Genomic DNA, 16,919 nt, shown 5'->3' with positions numbered 1-16,919 from the left:
CCATGTGCATTTGCAGCAGTTTTCTATGCAAATCAGGCACTTCTGCACAGCAATTATTCTAGTTAGCTAGAGGATGGCCCAATCTGCACGTTCAGCTCTAAATGAGGATGAGGACTGCAAGACTGCCTGCCTGCTTAGACCGAGAGGTGGATCTGTGATCAGCTCTGCACCGCTTCGCCACGCGCTGCGACGTGCACGGCGCTGCCACTCAGCTGACCTCCTAAACACATTCTGAAGGTACAAGGAATAGCCTCCTGAGAACACTAAATAAAACCTGTAAAAAGCAGCCCTTTCAGGCAGTGCAATTCTCATGGAAATGGTGAAACTTTGGGAACAGAAAACACCTTCTTGCAGGGCAATAAAGGCTTGCGGTCGATGCTCTGCCACCTCCAGCTTTGCCAAGGTTATTATACACGACCCTTGTCTTCACAGCGTCACAAAAAAGGCCACTTTCAGTCTCTGACAGTGTGGGGACAGAGGAGGTTGTGTGTGAGGCACAGCAGACACTGAAGCACAGAAGAGCCAGCAGCTGAACGGTGACTCAAGCGGCGAGGCGGGCGGGCAGCTCGCAGATAAAGCGCTGGACAATTCCGTTCCTAAGGTCCTGTCAGGGCACAGCCAAGCAAAACCCAGACTGATAAGCTGATGAAGTGCTACTTGTACCTGGACTTTCATCCCTTGGCTCTAGAAAAGGAGCTGCTGGACTAATGTGAGCTTGAAGAATGAGCCCTGGGGGAACGATATCCATGGAGATTCAGACTATTGAACCAAGGTCCAGCAAGGCAGCACTGCCACTGCCAGCAGCTGTCTGCCACGTATGCACCCAGCCTGAGCAGCACAACGCAACAGGAGTGAGCAAACACCTGAAGGGATCCTGCAGGAAGGCTGAGGAGGGACTTTCCATAGGAGACAGGACAAGAACTTCTTCCTCAGCTCCAGCCTAACCCTGCTCTGCCTCAGCTCCAAACCATTCCCCCTCGTCCTGTCTCCAGACACCCTCAGGAAAAGTCTCTCTGCAGCCTTCCTGCAGGAACCCTTCAGCTCTAAGGCAGCTCTAAGGTCCCCCAGAGTCTTCTCTTGTCTAGGCTGCACAACCCCAGCTCCCTCAGCCTGTGCTCATAGCAGAGCTGCTCCAACCCTTGGATCATCTTTGTGGCCTCCTCTGGACTCACTCCAGCAGCTGTGTGTCTTTCTGCTGGGGACAGCAGAACTGGAGGCAGTATTCAAGGTGGGGTCTCAGCAGAGCAGAGCAAAGTGACTTTGCATTTCTGGAGGGAAGTCTTGCTAAGCCACAGAGAAGTCACCATTTACTAGTGACCAAAAAGATGAGAAAAATCTTCCCTTGCCATGATTTATTGCAGTGCCAGGGTTAATGACACAGGTAGACATGCCCATTGGCTCATTAAATTGAACAGCAAGACACAGTTAGAAGTTAATTTTCCTTCAGTGTGTGCTCAGGCACCTGCTCCTGACAGGACTGGTGACACCAGAATGTATTCCCCACCTCAAACTGAGTTGATCTTTCACTGGAACTCTGCGGAGGCATTTTTGTGTTGTTGTTTGTCTCCTCTCTCACAGCTCTGGAGCTGTGGGAGCTCACATCCTTTGTAGGTCAGGCACCACCACGGGCTTGCAACACGTAAAGGAGTTGATTGCAGCGGTAGAGGCACTACGGATGTTTTGCTACACAAAGCTGCACACACACAGCATGTTAATGACAACTTTCATTCATAGGCAACCTATGAGTGATCAATGAATGAGGTTGCCAGCCTTCAGCAGCACCCTTTGAGCAAGGTTTGGAGATATGCAATCTCTGGCGTGGTGGGTGCCGCCCCGTGTGCCACCCCGGGTGGTAAAAGCCACCCTGACAAAGCCTGGCTGGCTCTGGGGCCTGGCTGGCTCTGGGGCCTGGCTGTGTTAAGTTGCAGATGTTTGCTTTAGGAATATCCTGAGATAAAAATGGAGTTAGAATCAAAAGGAGCTGGGTTTGTACATCAAGGAGTGTGGCCAGCAGGTCAAGACAGGCGATTCTTCCCTCTTACTCTGCTCTGCTGAGGTACTGCAAGGCAGCTCTAAGAAGCCTCAGGAGAGTCTTCTCTCCTCCAGGCTGAACAACCTCAGCTCCCTCAGCCTGTGCTCATAGCAGAGGTGCTCCAACCCTTGCATCATCTTTGTGGTCCTCCTCTGGACTCACTCCAACAACTCTGTGTCCTCCTTCTGCTGGGGACACCAGAACTGGAGGCAGTATTCAAGGTGGGGTGTCACCACAGCAAAGTAAAGTGGGGGAATGCCCTCTCTTGCTCTGCTGCCCATACTCCTCTGGGTGCAGCCTAGGAACCTTGCAATCTAGTCAACTTGGGGTAAAAATAAATGTTAAATGCAGGTTGATGAATCTCCAGGATGCATCTGCAGCCTTGCAGTGTGTTTCAATAGCCCCCTCCGGCCTGCCCCTCTAGAAACTAACAACATAAACAAAGAGACTGAGCACAAAGCCACTGCACAACAGTGAAGCTGACAGAAAGCACTGCCAGCTGCTCCCAGTCCCCACACACAACCCAGGTATTAGTAATCTCAGCTGCTACCTGCAATACAAACAGAGAAATCTCTACAGCTTTTGATTATGAAACTCTCAGTGCCCCTTGAAGCTGCCTCAGGTTTTGGCCACAGACATAATTCTCCATCAAGCTTTTATTCCCTCAAATCAGCACTGCAGAGAAGTTTATGGCCCACGTTAAAGCATTGCATTAGGCTGCTCTGCCTGCCAGCAGTAGAGGTGACTTTGGTCACTGGTCTTTGATAGTGACACATGTCAAGAGTTTCCTGCCACAGCAGGGCTCCCTCTGGTTTGCAGCTGGGTCCAGTGCAGCAGAGCCGTTCCAGGGGCTGGGGCTGCTGCCAGCTCATCCCTGGCGCTTTCCAAACAGAGGACTTTGCAGAACACATGGGGAAGGATTGCTGCCACTGATACCCAGACTGGCACTGACAACTCTAAGGGCTGCAAACCCAAGAACTGAATCACAGGATGGTTTGGAAGAGACCCACAAAGGTCATCCAGTCCAAGCCCCCTGCAGTCAGCAGGGGCATCCTCCACTAGAATAGGTTGCTCAGAGCCCTGTCAAGCCTGACCTTGAGTATCTCCAGGGATGGGGCCTCAACTACCTCCCTGGGCAACCTGTCCCAGCACCCTCACAGTAAAGAGCTTGTTCCTAACATCCAATCTAAATCTGCTCTGCTCTCATTTCAAACCATTGCCCCTTGTGCTACCACTGCAGGCCCTTGGGAACAGTCCCTCTGCAGCCTTCTCCTAGGCCCCCTTCGAGAACTGGAAGGCCACACTCAAGTCTCTCTGGAGCCTTCTCTTCTCCAGGCTGAACTCCCCATCTCCCTCAGCCTGTCCTCGTAGCAGAGGTGTTCCAGACCCCTGAGCATTTTTGTGACCCCCCTCTGGACCATGCCCTTCCTGTGTCGAGGGCTCCAGCGCTGGACTGCCTTAGGGCCTCACCTCAGGTCTCCCTACTGTCTCCCAAGGTGCAGGCAACCACTGCCGGCCTGGACTGCCTTAGGGCCTCACCTCAGGTCTCCCTACTGTCTCCCAAGGTGCAGGCAACCACTGCCGGCCTGGACTGCCTTAGGGCCTCACCTCAGGTCTCCCCATCGTCCCCCAAGGCGCAGCCAGCCACTGCCGGCCTGGACTGCCTTAGGGCCTCACCTCAGGTCTCCCCATCGTCCCCCAAGGTGCAGCCAGCCACTGCCGGCCTGGACTGCCTTAGGGCCTCACCTCAGGTCTTTCCATCGTCTCCCAAGGCGCAGCCAGCCACTGCCAGCCTGGACTGCCTTAGGGCCTCACCTCAGGTCTCCCCATCGCCTCCCGAGGCGCAGCCAGCCACTGCCAGCCTCACTTCAGCCAGCACTCCCCACGCGTGCAGTCCACGAGGCAGCCCCCAAACTACACTAGACAAACGCGTGTTTACTCTGCCTTTTCTTTATCTTCCTAGCCCCTCCAGCCGCATTAGTCTCTTCAGTAGTATTTGCGGGATTTTTGTCACTTACAAACGTCCTAACGCAGCTTTATCACTAACTCGAGTGGGGCGGGGGGAGGTTTACGTGTGTGACAGGGCAGCACCAGCGGCACCGAGAAGGGACACTTACAAGAAGCTACCACAGCCGGCGGCAGAGGGAGGTCGGTGATGCCCGGGGCGCCCAGAGAGCCGGTACCCGGTGAGGGCACCGGCGCCAGCCCCGGCCCGGCCCACAGGCCGCAGCGGGGCGCGGGGCAGGCCGGGAGGCGGGCGGCGCGGTGCATGCCGGGACACGCACCCTGCGCCTCAGCCCCCCAAGATGGCGGCCGGCGGTTGTCCCCGCCCCCGCCGCGCACATGCGCAGAGCCGCGGCGGGCCGCGCCGCTCCCTCCCTCCCTCCTGGCGGCCGGGGCGCCACTGACAGAGCGCGGAGCGGAGCGGTGCGAACGGTGAGAGCCTCCGGGACTTCCCCGGATCCCTCCCGGAGCCCCTTCCTCTGTGCCACGCCCCGCCGCACCGGTGCATGGGAGAGGCGGGTGGCGCCGGCCCCCACAGAGCAGAGAGAAGCGGCGGCGCTGGCGGCGGCTCGGGTAAGGCCGGGGCCGCGCCTCCCCTCCCTCCCTGCTCGCCTGCTTCCCCTCTCCCGGCCGCCGTCGCCCCCCGCGGGAGGCTGTCCCGGTCGGCAGCGGGGCCCGGCGGGCCGTGCGGCCGACGCCGCTCTCCTCTCCTGTCCCCCCTCCCCTGCTGCTCCCCGCCCTCCGCTCCCTCTCCTGCCCCCTCCCTCCTTCTCTCCAGCTCGCTCTCAAAATGGCGGCCGCGCCCGTTGGTGAGGAGGGAGCCGGGGAGGAGGCGGGGGAGGCAGGGCGACGGGGCGGGAGGGAGGGCGGCGAGGCGGGGGACGGTCCCCGCGCCCCGGCAGGGTGGGGTGGGGTAGGGTGAGGTGGGGGCCGCCGGGTGCGGTTCCCTCCCCTCTCCGCTGGCCCTTGCCGGCCTCCGGCGCCGTCCTTGCCGCCGGTGACTTAGCAGGAAAACAGGGCGCGGGGGAGGAGTGGGCCAGACAAGGGAGCGGGGTGGGGTGCGGGGAGCGGAGAGGAGCCCCCGCCGTGGGCTCCGGCTCCCCCGGCCTTCGCGTCCTCCCCCCGCTTTAGGCCGCTTCGTTGCTTCTGGTGACTTAGCAAGATACCGGGGAGGAGGCGGCGGGCCGGGCGCGGATTGTTATTTTGAAAAAGATTAAAAAATAAATGCTAAGTGTGGGGCGAGGAGGCCGCCGCATGTGTGCCGGAGGGGAGCCCGAGCATCCCTTCCCCCAGTGCCTCCCGGAGGTTTCGCTGCCGTTCTCCTCTGCCCCGTCCTCTCCGAGGGCAGGGCAGGCGTTGGGCTGGAGCTGGCCCAGCTCTGCCGAGTCGGCCGCGGCGCAGAGCACACAAGGAGGGCTGGGAACGGAGGGGAAAGCAGTCGGGGTTATTTTAGGAATTTGTTTCACATCCACCCTGTTTTCCTGCAGTGCTCTAGCAGGGAAAGCGTTGATAAGGAGGTGGTTCAGACCTTCAGAGCCAGCTGCAGTAAAAACGGGGGAGGGAGGGCTAATCTCTCCTTCTTGGGGTCATATCGCTGCCTGGCTGCCTACAATCACAGAGCTCCCTCGGAAGCCTTCTCGTAGCCATCGCCTTTGCGAAAACGCTCTGTTTATTGCTGCTGCTGGGGTTTTGTTTCGTCAGGAGGTTATAACGCAGGCAGGGCTTTTGATGGGAGCTGGGGGGTGGGAGTGGTGCCTCCCTGAGAAAGTTCAGCCTTTGCTCAGTTCAGGGGCTGCGAGATTTCTTTTTTCCCTTCTATTTTTCCCCTGTATTCTCCCTTGTAAAATTTAAGGTGGGTGCCGTTAAACTTGACCTTTAATAGCGATGAGAATGGGACACCTTCCCTTTCTTTGCCACAGTATCCCTGGTATCCCTTGCTGATGGTGCTGCAGCAGAGGGCTTGGTTGGTGCAGGTCAAGTCAATTCATAATGAATTACCTAACCAGAGGATGGGGGAAGGTTAATCCAAGCTGCATTTAAAAAAAAAAGATGATGATAATAATAATAATAATTAAACATTGGGTTTTGCCATAAAGAAACGTTTGGGCATCTTGACCTGGGCTGGGTTGTGTATTTAAGTGGAGATTCTTGTCAGTGGTGTATTCTTACGACAGTATTGTTTATAGTCTGAGGAGGTGGGGGTTAAAGAGCCTACATTCAGTGCTGATCGTTTGGTAAATGATTGTGCAGCATTTGCTTTTCGGAAGAGGGAGGGTCTGCTCGCTCTCTCTCTCTCTCTCTCTCAAAAAAAAAATGTTATTTGCCCTTAAAGAGTCGTTTCGTTAAAGGAGGAAAAATGCCATTAGGGAACCAGACAAAGAAAACATTTTCACGGGGGGGAGTTCAGTGCAGATTTCGAGCTTGTTCTCGGGGATCTCATTTTCGCGTGTTTCTTTTGCTGTTCCCATGTTTATGGATGCTGTGTGCAGCCATTGAGCAGAGCAGAGACTGGGTGGAGTAAGGAGGCAAAGCTGCGAAATGGCTAGATTACCCTTTCAGGGCTTTTTTTTTTTCTCCCCCCCCCTCCCTCCCTCTCCTCTCCTCTCCCTTTGCTGGGGTGGAGGAATACTAATTGCCGTAACAATGAAGCCTCTTCTTTAGGGGAAGAATCTAATGGTGCAGGAACCTTCTGAAACGAAACAGATCTGGCATTCTGTTGGGAGGCTTATTTTTCTGCAGGGTGGATCTGGATTTGTCTGACAGGGAGAAGTGACCAGTCACTGGTGCAAAGCTGGATTGGGTTGTGTTACTGGCTTTTTTGCTTCATTGTGTGGCTGATAACCCTTTCAATTGATTGGCTTAAGACACTCACTTGTTGAATTTTATTTGAATCACACTTTTTAGGTAAGAATGGGGCTGGCTGCCCGGGGGGTTTGCACCCAGGGCTCTCTGAATTGTCGATTGCTGCTATGGGTTTTTTTGTACATGCAACTTCTTGGCTAGACTGGACCATGGGTGGACACACAGGAAAGAGAATCCCTACTTCCTCTGGCGACTGTGGCAGAGTAACTCTTGTTACTAGATGCACTAAATGGCATTTCCCTTCTTCCTGTGCTGGCTTGACAGAAAGGAACATCTGAAGGTTTTTGGAAGCCCTTTGGAGCATCAGGGCTCTGTTGGAGCGTCGTTGTACCACATGGGCGCTGCTGCATCATGGGGGCAGTGCCCGTGCTTAAAGTTGTGCAGGAAAGGCCTTAGAACAAAGGATTTGGGGAATGCAGCAGGGATATGAGGAAGCACCTAGGAAGGGCTGCTCGTAGAAGTGCTCTCCTGTTCCACACGCGGCTCGTGGCGTTCCCGTTCGCATCGAGTGCCGATCGGAGCAAGGACAACGCTGAACACGAATGTGTCTGCAGCAGGTTGAGGCTTGGCTTTCTCTTGGGTCTGTCTCAGTTCCAGAGTCCAGTGTTTGATGGTGGATGGCCACAGATGAGGCTGTGTTTGGTTTTAATTTGCCCAGAATTAAATTACAGGGAGATGCAGTTCAGTCTCTTAGCGTGGATGTTAGAGGGTTCCATGGATGTGTTCACTGTCTAAAAATGTGTCCAGGCTAAGAGCAGTGGAGGATCCAGTACGACACTTGCCTCCTTACAGCTCTGGCTGATTTTTTTGGTCCTTGGTTACTTTCTCTGCAGGAGGAACTTGTTAATTTCTGCTCGGTAAAAGAAACAGGCATTAACACTTACCTTTGTGACTTCCTGAGCTCTGCCCTGCCGGTGTTGATGAGCCTTCTGCCTCTCCTCTTCCCTATACTCCACCCAGCCTTGAGTGCTCAGTGCTTTGTATTCTCTGCTCTCAACTTTCCTGCCTATCCAACTTGCAATTGGTGGGACAGCTCTTGCACTAACATCTGCTGACTCTCTTGCCCAACGCTCCAACCTTGTCTGTCTTCAAGAACTCTATAACCACTTCCCATCAGTGCCAATTATCAGGTTTCTACCCTCTTGTAAAATCCTCTGGGTAAACAACAGCTGGAGAACCCCTGCCTTTATAGCTCAGAAACACACTGCAAGGCTGTTAGAGAGTCCTGGAGCTGCTTCTGGTCTTCATGAACTTGAGTGGTTGGAATTCCTCTACCACCAAGGGCAGTAGTTTTGTTTTGGTCAGCTTTCCCTTCCCTTTGTGAACTTCAGGCCTGTAAAGACTGTGAGAGAGCTGCTGAAATGTCTGTGAAGTGAACCTTTATGTACTTGTCAGCCTAAGAATAGGAGCTGCTGAGGCCTAAATTTAGGAAATGAAGAGGACAATAAAAATCAGTGATGATTGGTAGTAAATTTCAGATCTCATGTGGGAGACTTTTCAGTTTATAACATGGAATTGGAGATGACAGCTGAAGTTCTCTCCCAAGTATCAGAGCCATATGTGCTAATCAGAATGGGTCTGGCTTTCTTCTGTCAGGTTTATTATGGAGAAGTAGTAAGTGGTGTACTGTCTGTGGATGCAGATCTGCTGGGGAAATTACAACTGGTCTGCATTTTAGAAGAGCTTAAATCTCATTGGCAGAAAACCTGCCTGCTAAAAATGTGTTTGGTTGACTTGAGCCTTGCCTGGGTGGAATGGCTTTCCTGGGAGCTGCTGCATTACTGACAGGAGTGGAGTGGGGCTCCTCATGTGGCTTTTGGGTGTTGTGAGCACAGGTATTTATTAATGGGTGATGTTGCTTGCTCTTTTGATCTGCCTGACAGAGTAGGTTACACCTCAGTTTGAGCTTTTAAAAGAGTAAATTACACTAGCACATAATCTTGACCTGTTTAGAACTAGTTTTTAAGTCCAGCAAGTTATTTCTGTGGACTTCTTTCTGTAAGTGCTGTCCAAGGAGTGTGCATGTGGCCATCTCCTGCCGTGGCTGAAGGTGCAGTGGTGGGATTTGAGCTGTAGCTGTGTTGTCAGCTCCGTTGGGTACCCTTGGCTTAGAGGAGTTGTTACCCATTCTTGTTGCAGTTACTCCAGGAGAATCCTTTTCCTCATTCCATCCTTGTGTTGGGCCCTGCTGCTGAGTATTCCCCATGGGAAGCACATCTGAAAGAACCATGGGTTTTGTCTGATGAATGATTTGAATTCCAACCTGGCAAACTTGCTGGGGACTGCAGGTGAGCCCCAACAAAGGTGTGTGTCTGGCTGGTATCCCACCTCAGCTGTTTGAGGAAGGGCCTTTCCTTCCTAATGCTCATTGAGGCAGGACTTGAATGAGGCAACGCTCGTCTCATTCAGCTTCTTTAAAAGCTCATTCTTTAGCCTCCTGCTCCCTCTTTAGGGGATTAGATGGGTGTGATTCGGTTTTATCTTGCTTTGAGTTCACTGGCATGGAAGCCACCTATGATATCACTTCGTGCTGGCATGTACTCCTGGGGAAATTCCACAGAAAACTGGTGCTTGCAGAAGAGGTGGATCCTGTGATCCCTTTCATCAGTGCTCTAAACATACATTCCTCTTTGAAGCACCTCGTGTGTGCACAGCATTGTCATACTAAGCAGTATCAGGAGCACTGATGCATGCATAACTATATAAAAAAAAGCCACATTAGGAATTCCAAGTACTTGTTAATACATCTAGAAGTACTCCAGTGATTCCCTCCCTGGTGCTGCTGCTGAGGGAGAGCCCAGCACTTTGGCTTGGCTGCTTAGGGCTGTTTGGATCAGGAGTGTCATTAAGTAAATGTAATAAATGCATCCTTGTGGTTGGGATTCTGTTGATTCTGGAAGGCTTGCCTGATCTTTTTAACCAGTACCTCGTTGCTGCAGCCGTGAGAAGGTCTTTCCAGTTACAGGACAGCTCTTGGTGGTTGAGGTTTGTAGGTGGTGCCGCTGCAGATGTCTGTCCTGGCATCTTCTCGGATCCGTTGTTGAGTGAGGGCCTAGCTGGCCTTTCCCGAAGCACCTCGTGTTTTCCAGCAGGGTGGTGAGTCAGCTGCTGTGCCTCCTCTGGGGAGGGGTAAAGGTAGCAGGTTTATGGCACCATGCCGTGCTGGTTAAGAGCTGAGGCAGCAGCGGCCTTCCCGATGGACATGGTTTATACCTCCCCTCTATCTGCGGTGATTGTTCCTATTGTGCTCTACAAATGCTAAGTTCTTAAGGGTCAATTAGTCGGGTCTCTTCCCCGCCTCCTGTCTGCATGGAGGTAGCTTAATGTTAAAGCAAAGGTGTTAAGGTCATCCTTCCTTCAGACTGGAGGAGAATCGGTTGGAGACACCAAGCCTGTTTACAGTGACTGTTTCTTCCAGCAAGAAACGATGTCGGCAGTTTGTCCTGTGCTCGATGCTCCCGACTTGGGGGTGAGGAGAAAGCAGGGCTAAACAGTTTGGAGGGTTGAAAGGCTTGTGTCTTTGCAGTCTATCGAGAGGATGGTGGTGTTCATGTGGCTGTGTGGAAGGATTGTGGAACAGATGGTGCCCATTAAAGCAGTAAGGGTAGAAGTTTTTCGGTTCCCTCTCAGCTGGCTTTGTAAGCAGCAAGCATAGATTGGAATGGGGGAAGCCTCACAGAGGAGCTCCAAGCCTAGGCTTCACCTGCAGCAGTGAGAAGAGGATGGAGGTGAAGTTCTAGCATCATGCATGGATTTTAAAGTCTCATGTATAGCTAACACTGCTTCAACCAAGCAGGGATTTGTCTCTCTCATGGCTTTGTCGCACTGATGAGGCTGGGATGAGTCCTGATGACGGATCATTGCCAGTACCACAGCACATCACAGTCAACAGATGGAGAGCAGTTGCCTCTCTGGTCTGTCTTGGCCCTGGTCTGTGCTGGGTGATGTTGCTTCCACGTGGGGAGGTGCTTTCCACTTCAACATTGAAAGAAGTCATTCTGTGTTTGTCTCATGGCTTAGTTGAGAGACCTTCCAGAGGGAGCCCAGTTGTGCTCTCCAGCAGGAGAGGTAATGCATGTGCAGAGAGATTTGGGATGCTGGGACTCTGAGAAAGGATGCTGGTAAAGCTGGGAAGAGGAGGGAAGGTATTTCTTAGGGCCTGGTTCCCAACTTCGATGTGCTTTGGAGCCAGCAGTGCAGTAGGTGAGGATGGGTCATGAGAAAGATGAGACACCTACAAGAAGCCTGATTGCATTTTTCCTTCTCTCTTGTCAAGTCAAGCCATTCTTAAACAACAGGCTTCAAAAGTGGCTAAAGGACCAGCAGGGTTCCCATGGCTTGAAGAGGAGAAGTTCTGTCTGGATTTTTGGTTTGATTTCTTTGTGGTTTAGACCTCCTTCTTTTTCTGAAGCTTTAACAACTGTCCATTCAAGCTTCCTTCCCAGTGGTTTTCATACACAACTGGAATGTCTTCAGGAGCATTTCTGTAAACATCACATTGCCAGTCCAACAGGCACTTGAATAACTGAAATGGTTAGGTTTGAATACAGTCCTGTGACCTCCTCTGCAAGTGTAAGTCTACTACTGCTTAATTCTTCAAGCCAAATATGGGGAGGGAAGAACTGGAAAGAACAAAGTTCCCATCCAGTGCCTGATTGCTGACCAGCCATAAGGAGCTCTTCTGGGTTCATAGCTGAAATGCAGCGTTCTGGAATTGCTGTCACAGGATGTGTGTGTATCTGACCTAGCAAAAATGATGAGAAATACCTTGCTGCAGTCAGCCAGGTAAAACATGATGTACTCTGCACACTGCTGAGTGAGTTTGGAGTAGCAGCCTTAGCACTTGAACCCACTGCAACACTAACCTTCCTCCCTCCTGGTCCTCAGCTTCCCCCAGATGCCCTAACCTGTGTCTGCCTAAAAAGTCATGTAGGCTTCTGGTGAAGCTCAGTGGAAACCCAGTGGGGCTAACTATGAGTGTGAAACTACTTTGGTGAAGCAATTCCCTGCTGTCACAAAATGCTGGCCAGCACCATCTCAGGTTCCATGGCCTAACTCTTTCCACACTTTGTAATGGCTTCTTTACTGTAGCTACATTTATTCCCCAGGTTGAATGAAGTATTGGCAATGAAATCTGAATATTTTCACCCAGAGCTGAGCAGGCAGGCTGGAAGGGAGGGTCTTTGCACTTGATCTCTTCTCAAGTCTCTATGTAGAGTACAGCCCTGAGCTCTGACCTGAGCAAAGTGTCAAGGCACTCAAGTGATGTGTAGTGACTGTGCTTGAGCTGTTTCTCCTGAGAGTTAATTCTGTCATACTTCTGTCAGAACTGCACAGCTGAAGTGATGGAGGGAGGGTAAATATCGAGGCTGAATCAATTTAAAGGCTTCTTTTCTCCCCAAAAACTCTTTTCCCAGCACATTTGGTCACACAGTGTTGGTGCCTGGGAAGCTTGCAGCACCAGAAATGGTCCTTTGGTTGCTTTGCAGCCTTAAAAGGTGACTGCCAGCAGTCTTAAGGAGTGATTGCAACTTGAAAGAATAGAAGTAGAGGGGCATAGGAGTTTATTCCAAAGGCAGCTCTTGAGTTAGGACAGCAGCATATTGCATGCAGCACAGCGGGGTTAACTTGCTCCTCTAGAGCATCTCGATGCCCATTTCTGAGCTCTGGTGGGTTTGGGTTTTTTCAGCTGTGGCTCTGAGCTGCACTCCCAGCCTTAGGAGCATGCATCTCATCTATAGGTTACTTTGTGTCCTCAGGGATTTATTGTTGAATTATTTCCAGAAGCAAACTACAGTATCAGGTCTTCAGCAGAGTCAGTTCCATCACCCCCTAGGAAGTAGGTGCAATGGATAAAAAAGCAGGTGTAGACTTGTCAGGGTTGTGTGTGTGTGTGTGTGTGTTAGAAATAGATTTGCTTTGGTAAACCTGTGAGGGAACTGGCAGGGAAAATATTTTTAGTAGCACTGCACAGTGAGCAAACAGTGCCCAAAAGGCTGTGCTGTGAGGTGCTGTATCAATACACTTGGCAAAGCAGCTCTACTCAGGGCCTACAGGCACTTGAAGACTTCCCTTAATTGCAGAGTATAACAGGCTTACTAAACCCTGTGCATTACAAGCAAGGCTCAGAGTTGTCATTCAGATCAGATCTGCTTTCTGGTTTGTTCTTCCAGAGCCAGGTGGTAGTTGGAGCTCTCTTTTTCATGGTCCTTCAGCTGTCTTTACTGATGCAGGCTGAAAAGTGGCAAAAAGCTTAGCTCAGAAATGAGTGGCTTGCTGGTGTCCTTCAGCTCATCCCTGATGGCTTAGCAGGTGGTGGATCCCAACACTGCCTGGGCTAAAGGTGTCTTTGCCACGCTGCTGGGCTGCTCTCCCGTGGTTGCACTCTGCTGGTGCTTTGCTGCTGCAGCTGGGGCTCAGATAAAGGGGCAGAGGAACTCGAGCTCTTCTTTTTGTTGTTGTTACTGTTTTTCCTTCAACAGATGGAAACTGATTTCTGAGAAACCTTTTCAGGTCACAGTAATGCCCAAGAAATACAGCTGTGCCATCTTTTTAGTCTGCATTTGCACATAAACAGCAGCTCCTGTGGAATCTGCAGGCTGTGTTTGTGGGAATGGCTGCTCTCTTCTGTGGCTTGAGTTTAATAGAGCTACTTTTTTTTGCTTACTGGGCTTAAAACAGTTTTAAAGACAATGTTTTAAAGCAAGACCATTGCAAATCAGTCTAGAATGAAAGACAGTGTTCTTATGTCCTTCAGAATTCAGCAGTGTAATCTAGAGGTATAAGAGGACAATTACATTAATCTGGTTCTTTCATAAGGGGCTGGGAGAAGCTCTAATTGCCTGCAGATACTCACAAATAACCACTTTAAGTCTTGTTAACATGTTATGAAACAAGATACACTGTTGGAAAAAGAACTTGGAGAGGCTCTAACATCCCAGCCTTGTAGCAGGAGACAATGCAACAAGAGTTCCTACCTTATCCATGGGGAAATGGATTGTATCATCCTCAAAGAATGGTGGAATTTCATTCTGCTTACATCTGCTTGTCTTTTTGGTGGCTCTGGTCTTTGCTACCCCTTCTTAAGTGACTTCCACTTGGGAAATCTACCTGAAGAGAAGCTAGCTGAACTGGGCACAGCCACAAACCCAGGAGAAAACAAAACAGTTTTCATCCAGCTACAACATCCTTTAAGAACAGTAAAACCTTAGAGGAGTTGGTAGCAAGTAGCTGGACACTCCAGACTGCTTTGAGTTTTACAGAGACTGTTGGAATTAAGCTTTAAATTTGAGGCTAAATGTGAACAACCTAAACCTGACTGCTTTCCTAACCTGGACCCAGCTGGTCATGCTGGTGATGGCTTAGGTGCCTCTTTTAAGAGCCAGGTATTTGGAATCAGGCATGTCTGACCTGGCAGTGTGAGAACATGGGCTCAGATTGTTGGCACCTTCAAAGAAACATTCTGGCAGAGTATTATTGCATGCATGATGCAGTCATAAGAATACTTGGAAAACCAATTCTTGTAGTTGAGTTTACTGAGGTGCCAGGAATCTGGACTGCAGGCCAAACTTTGCTGTTCTTCAAGCACAGCAATGCACAGCTCTGAGAGGCCTGCAGAGCTGAGAGGTGTATCTGCCAGTGCATTTCTCTGCAGTTTCTGTCTTGTCTCATTTTGAGCTACAGCTGCCTGTTTGGTGCATGTGGCTTGTGTGTTTGGGTGAGGCTGTTTATGGAGCCTAAGCAACAGCCATTAAAGCTGCAGAAATTAAATGACTTTTGTGCCTGGAAGAGCTGGGAGCATGTACTGGGAGATCTGCAGGGCCAGCTTGGTCAGCAGGGGATAGACAGAGGCAGCAGATGAATGTGGCCTGGTGGTGGTGTATTTAACTGCTTGTTGCTTCTGATGTTATAGACCTGGTGTTGAAACTGATCTTGCTGGTCTAACTCCTAAAATTTCAAGTTAAGAGAGAAAATGTGAAAGGCAGGAGGGATGAATGTGTCTGTGGTGATTACAGCAGATAGGGAGAGAGAAACTATGATGTCTTGCAGTAGCTAGAGCACAAATGTTGCTGTAGGCTTGAGGGCTTGCATTACCAGCAGGATGAAGAGTTTGAGCCTGGAGGTCCAGCAGATGAGACCATCTTTCATCCTGGTGCTGATGGGAGCTCTGTCTTAGACACCAGAGTCACTTGGGCTGGGAAAGGAGGCTGCAAAATGGAACTTCTGAACCTTGCAGAGCTCACAAATGTCTGCACAAATTCCTGGTGAACCTGGAACAGCTTTCTGCTCTCTGCATGGCACTGCTTGCTGTTTGTGTAGATCCTCTTAAACCTTAGTGAGCACAGCTGGTCAGCGGGGCACTGGTGCAGAGGGGTTTGTGACAGGAGGCACAGGTTGGAGTGGGTCTGCTCACACTGCTGAGGCACAGTCAGCAAAGCCAGGGTGCAGCCAGAGGGACAGGAGTGTGGCAAACAACATTCCCCATGTATGGAATTTATTCTCCCTCAGCTTCAAACCATGCCCCCTTGTCCTATTGCTAGACACACTTAGGAAAAGTCCCTCTCCAGCCTTCCTCTAGGATCCCTTCAGGGATTGGAAGGCAGCTCTAACTGAACCATTTCAGTGGTGGATTTGTGGCATTGGTCCTTGAGCAGGATTTTTGACACACTGGGTGGGAGCAAAGGAAAGACAAAGGAGAGCCTTGAGCAGATCCTGCTGGAGAACACTGAGGGAGCTGATGAGGTTGGCTGTGATGCCAGAGTTGGGTATCTCAGGATGCATGTATGACAATATTTGGGTCTGGAAGGGCTTCAGAAGAACTTGATGTGAAACACCCTGCTCGTGGCAACGGTGGTGGAGTAGTTAATGAGCTTGGTCGTTGAGTGCTGGCAGCGCCGAGTGCAGCCCTTCCCCTGGTGTGATTCCCATAAGGCAGTTATGGGATGCTGAATCCCTGGCTGAACTAATACCTTGCAGGGACCAAGGCAGCATCTTCCCCAGGGGACAATTTGTATTGTGAGTTAATAACGAGTAGCTAATGGATTATTTGACCTCCACGTGTGTGGCTTTGGTTTTGTCACAGCAGAATGTGTGTTGCTTTGGAAGAGCTGATGGGATCCCTTGCCATGTGCAGAGAAACCCTTCCCAGTCCTGCTCTAGCAAGGAGTTGCTGTGGTTGAAAACAGAACCATAACAATGGTGAAAGAGAGGTGAAAGAGAAAATGCCAAGACTTGCATCCTGCTCTAGGCTGTTTGCATGAGCTGTGGTGTCTGTGGCTGCCTGCAGTAACAGCAGTAATCAATAAGTCAAGGGTTATTTTAGTAGGTAAAATAAGGAGTGAGCAGGCAGGGTTTGATTTTAGAAGCTTCTGCCTTTAGGTGTGTTTGAAAACTTCTGCTTCATCTCAGTGTGGGTTTGCTCACCAGCTTGAAAGAGGTAAAAGCTGAGTGTGTGTTCAGAGCCAATTTTAGGCCTGTTTGGCATCCAGTGTGCTCTGTTGAGCAGCTCCATAATGAACTCTCCAAACTGAGTGTGGTTGGGTTTTGCCTGTGTTTAGAATGGGCAGTTCTAGGAGGTTTAACTCCCAGAACTTTGCTCCTGCTTGCTGCTGCCTTAGGTAAGTGAGCAGGTAGTTCTGACAGGTTGAGACTGAAATGCTGAAGGGTTCATTTGATTTCCTAATCCTTCTCAATTATATCTGGAGAACACTTATGGAAAATACTATCCCAGTGTGTCCTGCAGCGAGTGTGAACACCATCACAGAAGCAGCTGTGGGCCAAGGCTTATCATTCATTGGTGTGATACATCCTGAACTGAGGGGAGTTCCAACTCTCTCTTGCCTGAAAATCATGTACTTTCCCCCCTGCCTCCTCCCTTGGAGACTCTCTTGTGCTTCGGATACCTAGAGCAGAGCTGTCTCAGCTGTGAACTGAAGCTGAGCCTGGCTGGTTGTGCCAGCTGTGTCTCTTGCAGGTTAGCAGGTCTGTCTTGCTAAGTTCCTGCCGACCTGTCCAGTACTCC

At 50.9% G+C, this 16,919-nt stretch overlaps 1 protein-coding gene across 3 annotated transcripts in view; it reads left to right on the top strand.

The window, feature by feature from the left end:
- The first annotated feature begins 4,349 nt into the window (after positions 1-4,349).
- Positions 4,350-16,919, top strand: part of PAFAH1B1 (platelet activating factor acetylhydrolase 1b regulatory subunit 1) — a 30,776-nt gene continuing 18,206 nt past the window's right edge. The window contains exon 1 of one of the 3 annotated variants that reach the window (XM_054166640.1): positions 4,350-4,468. The gene's annotated coding sequence lies outside the window, so the exon portion shown is untranslated. The other 2 variants (XM_054166641.1, XM_054166642.1) reach the window with 2 other exon arrangements.

The sequence above is a fragment of the Dryobates pubescens genome, chromosome 13, assembly GCF_014839835.1.
Source record: "Dryobates pubescens isolate bDryPub1 chromosome 13, bDryPub1.pri, whole genome shotgun sequence".
In the NCBI taxonomy this organism is placed as follows: Eukaryota; Metazoa; Chordata; class Aves; order Piciformes; family Picidae; genus Dryobates; species Dryobates pubescens.
This window is presented reverse-complemented; position numbering and strand designations above follow the sequence as displayed.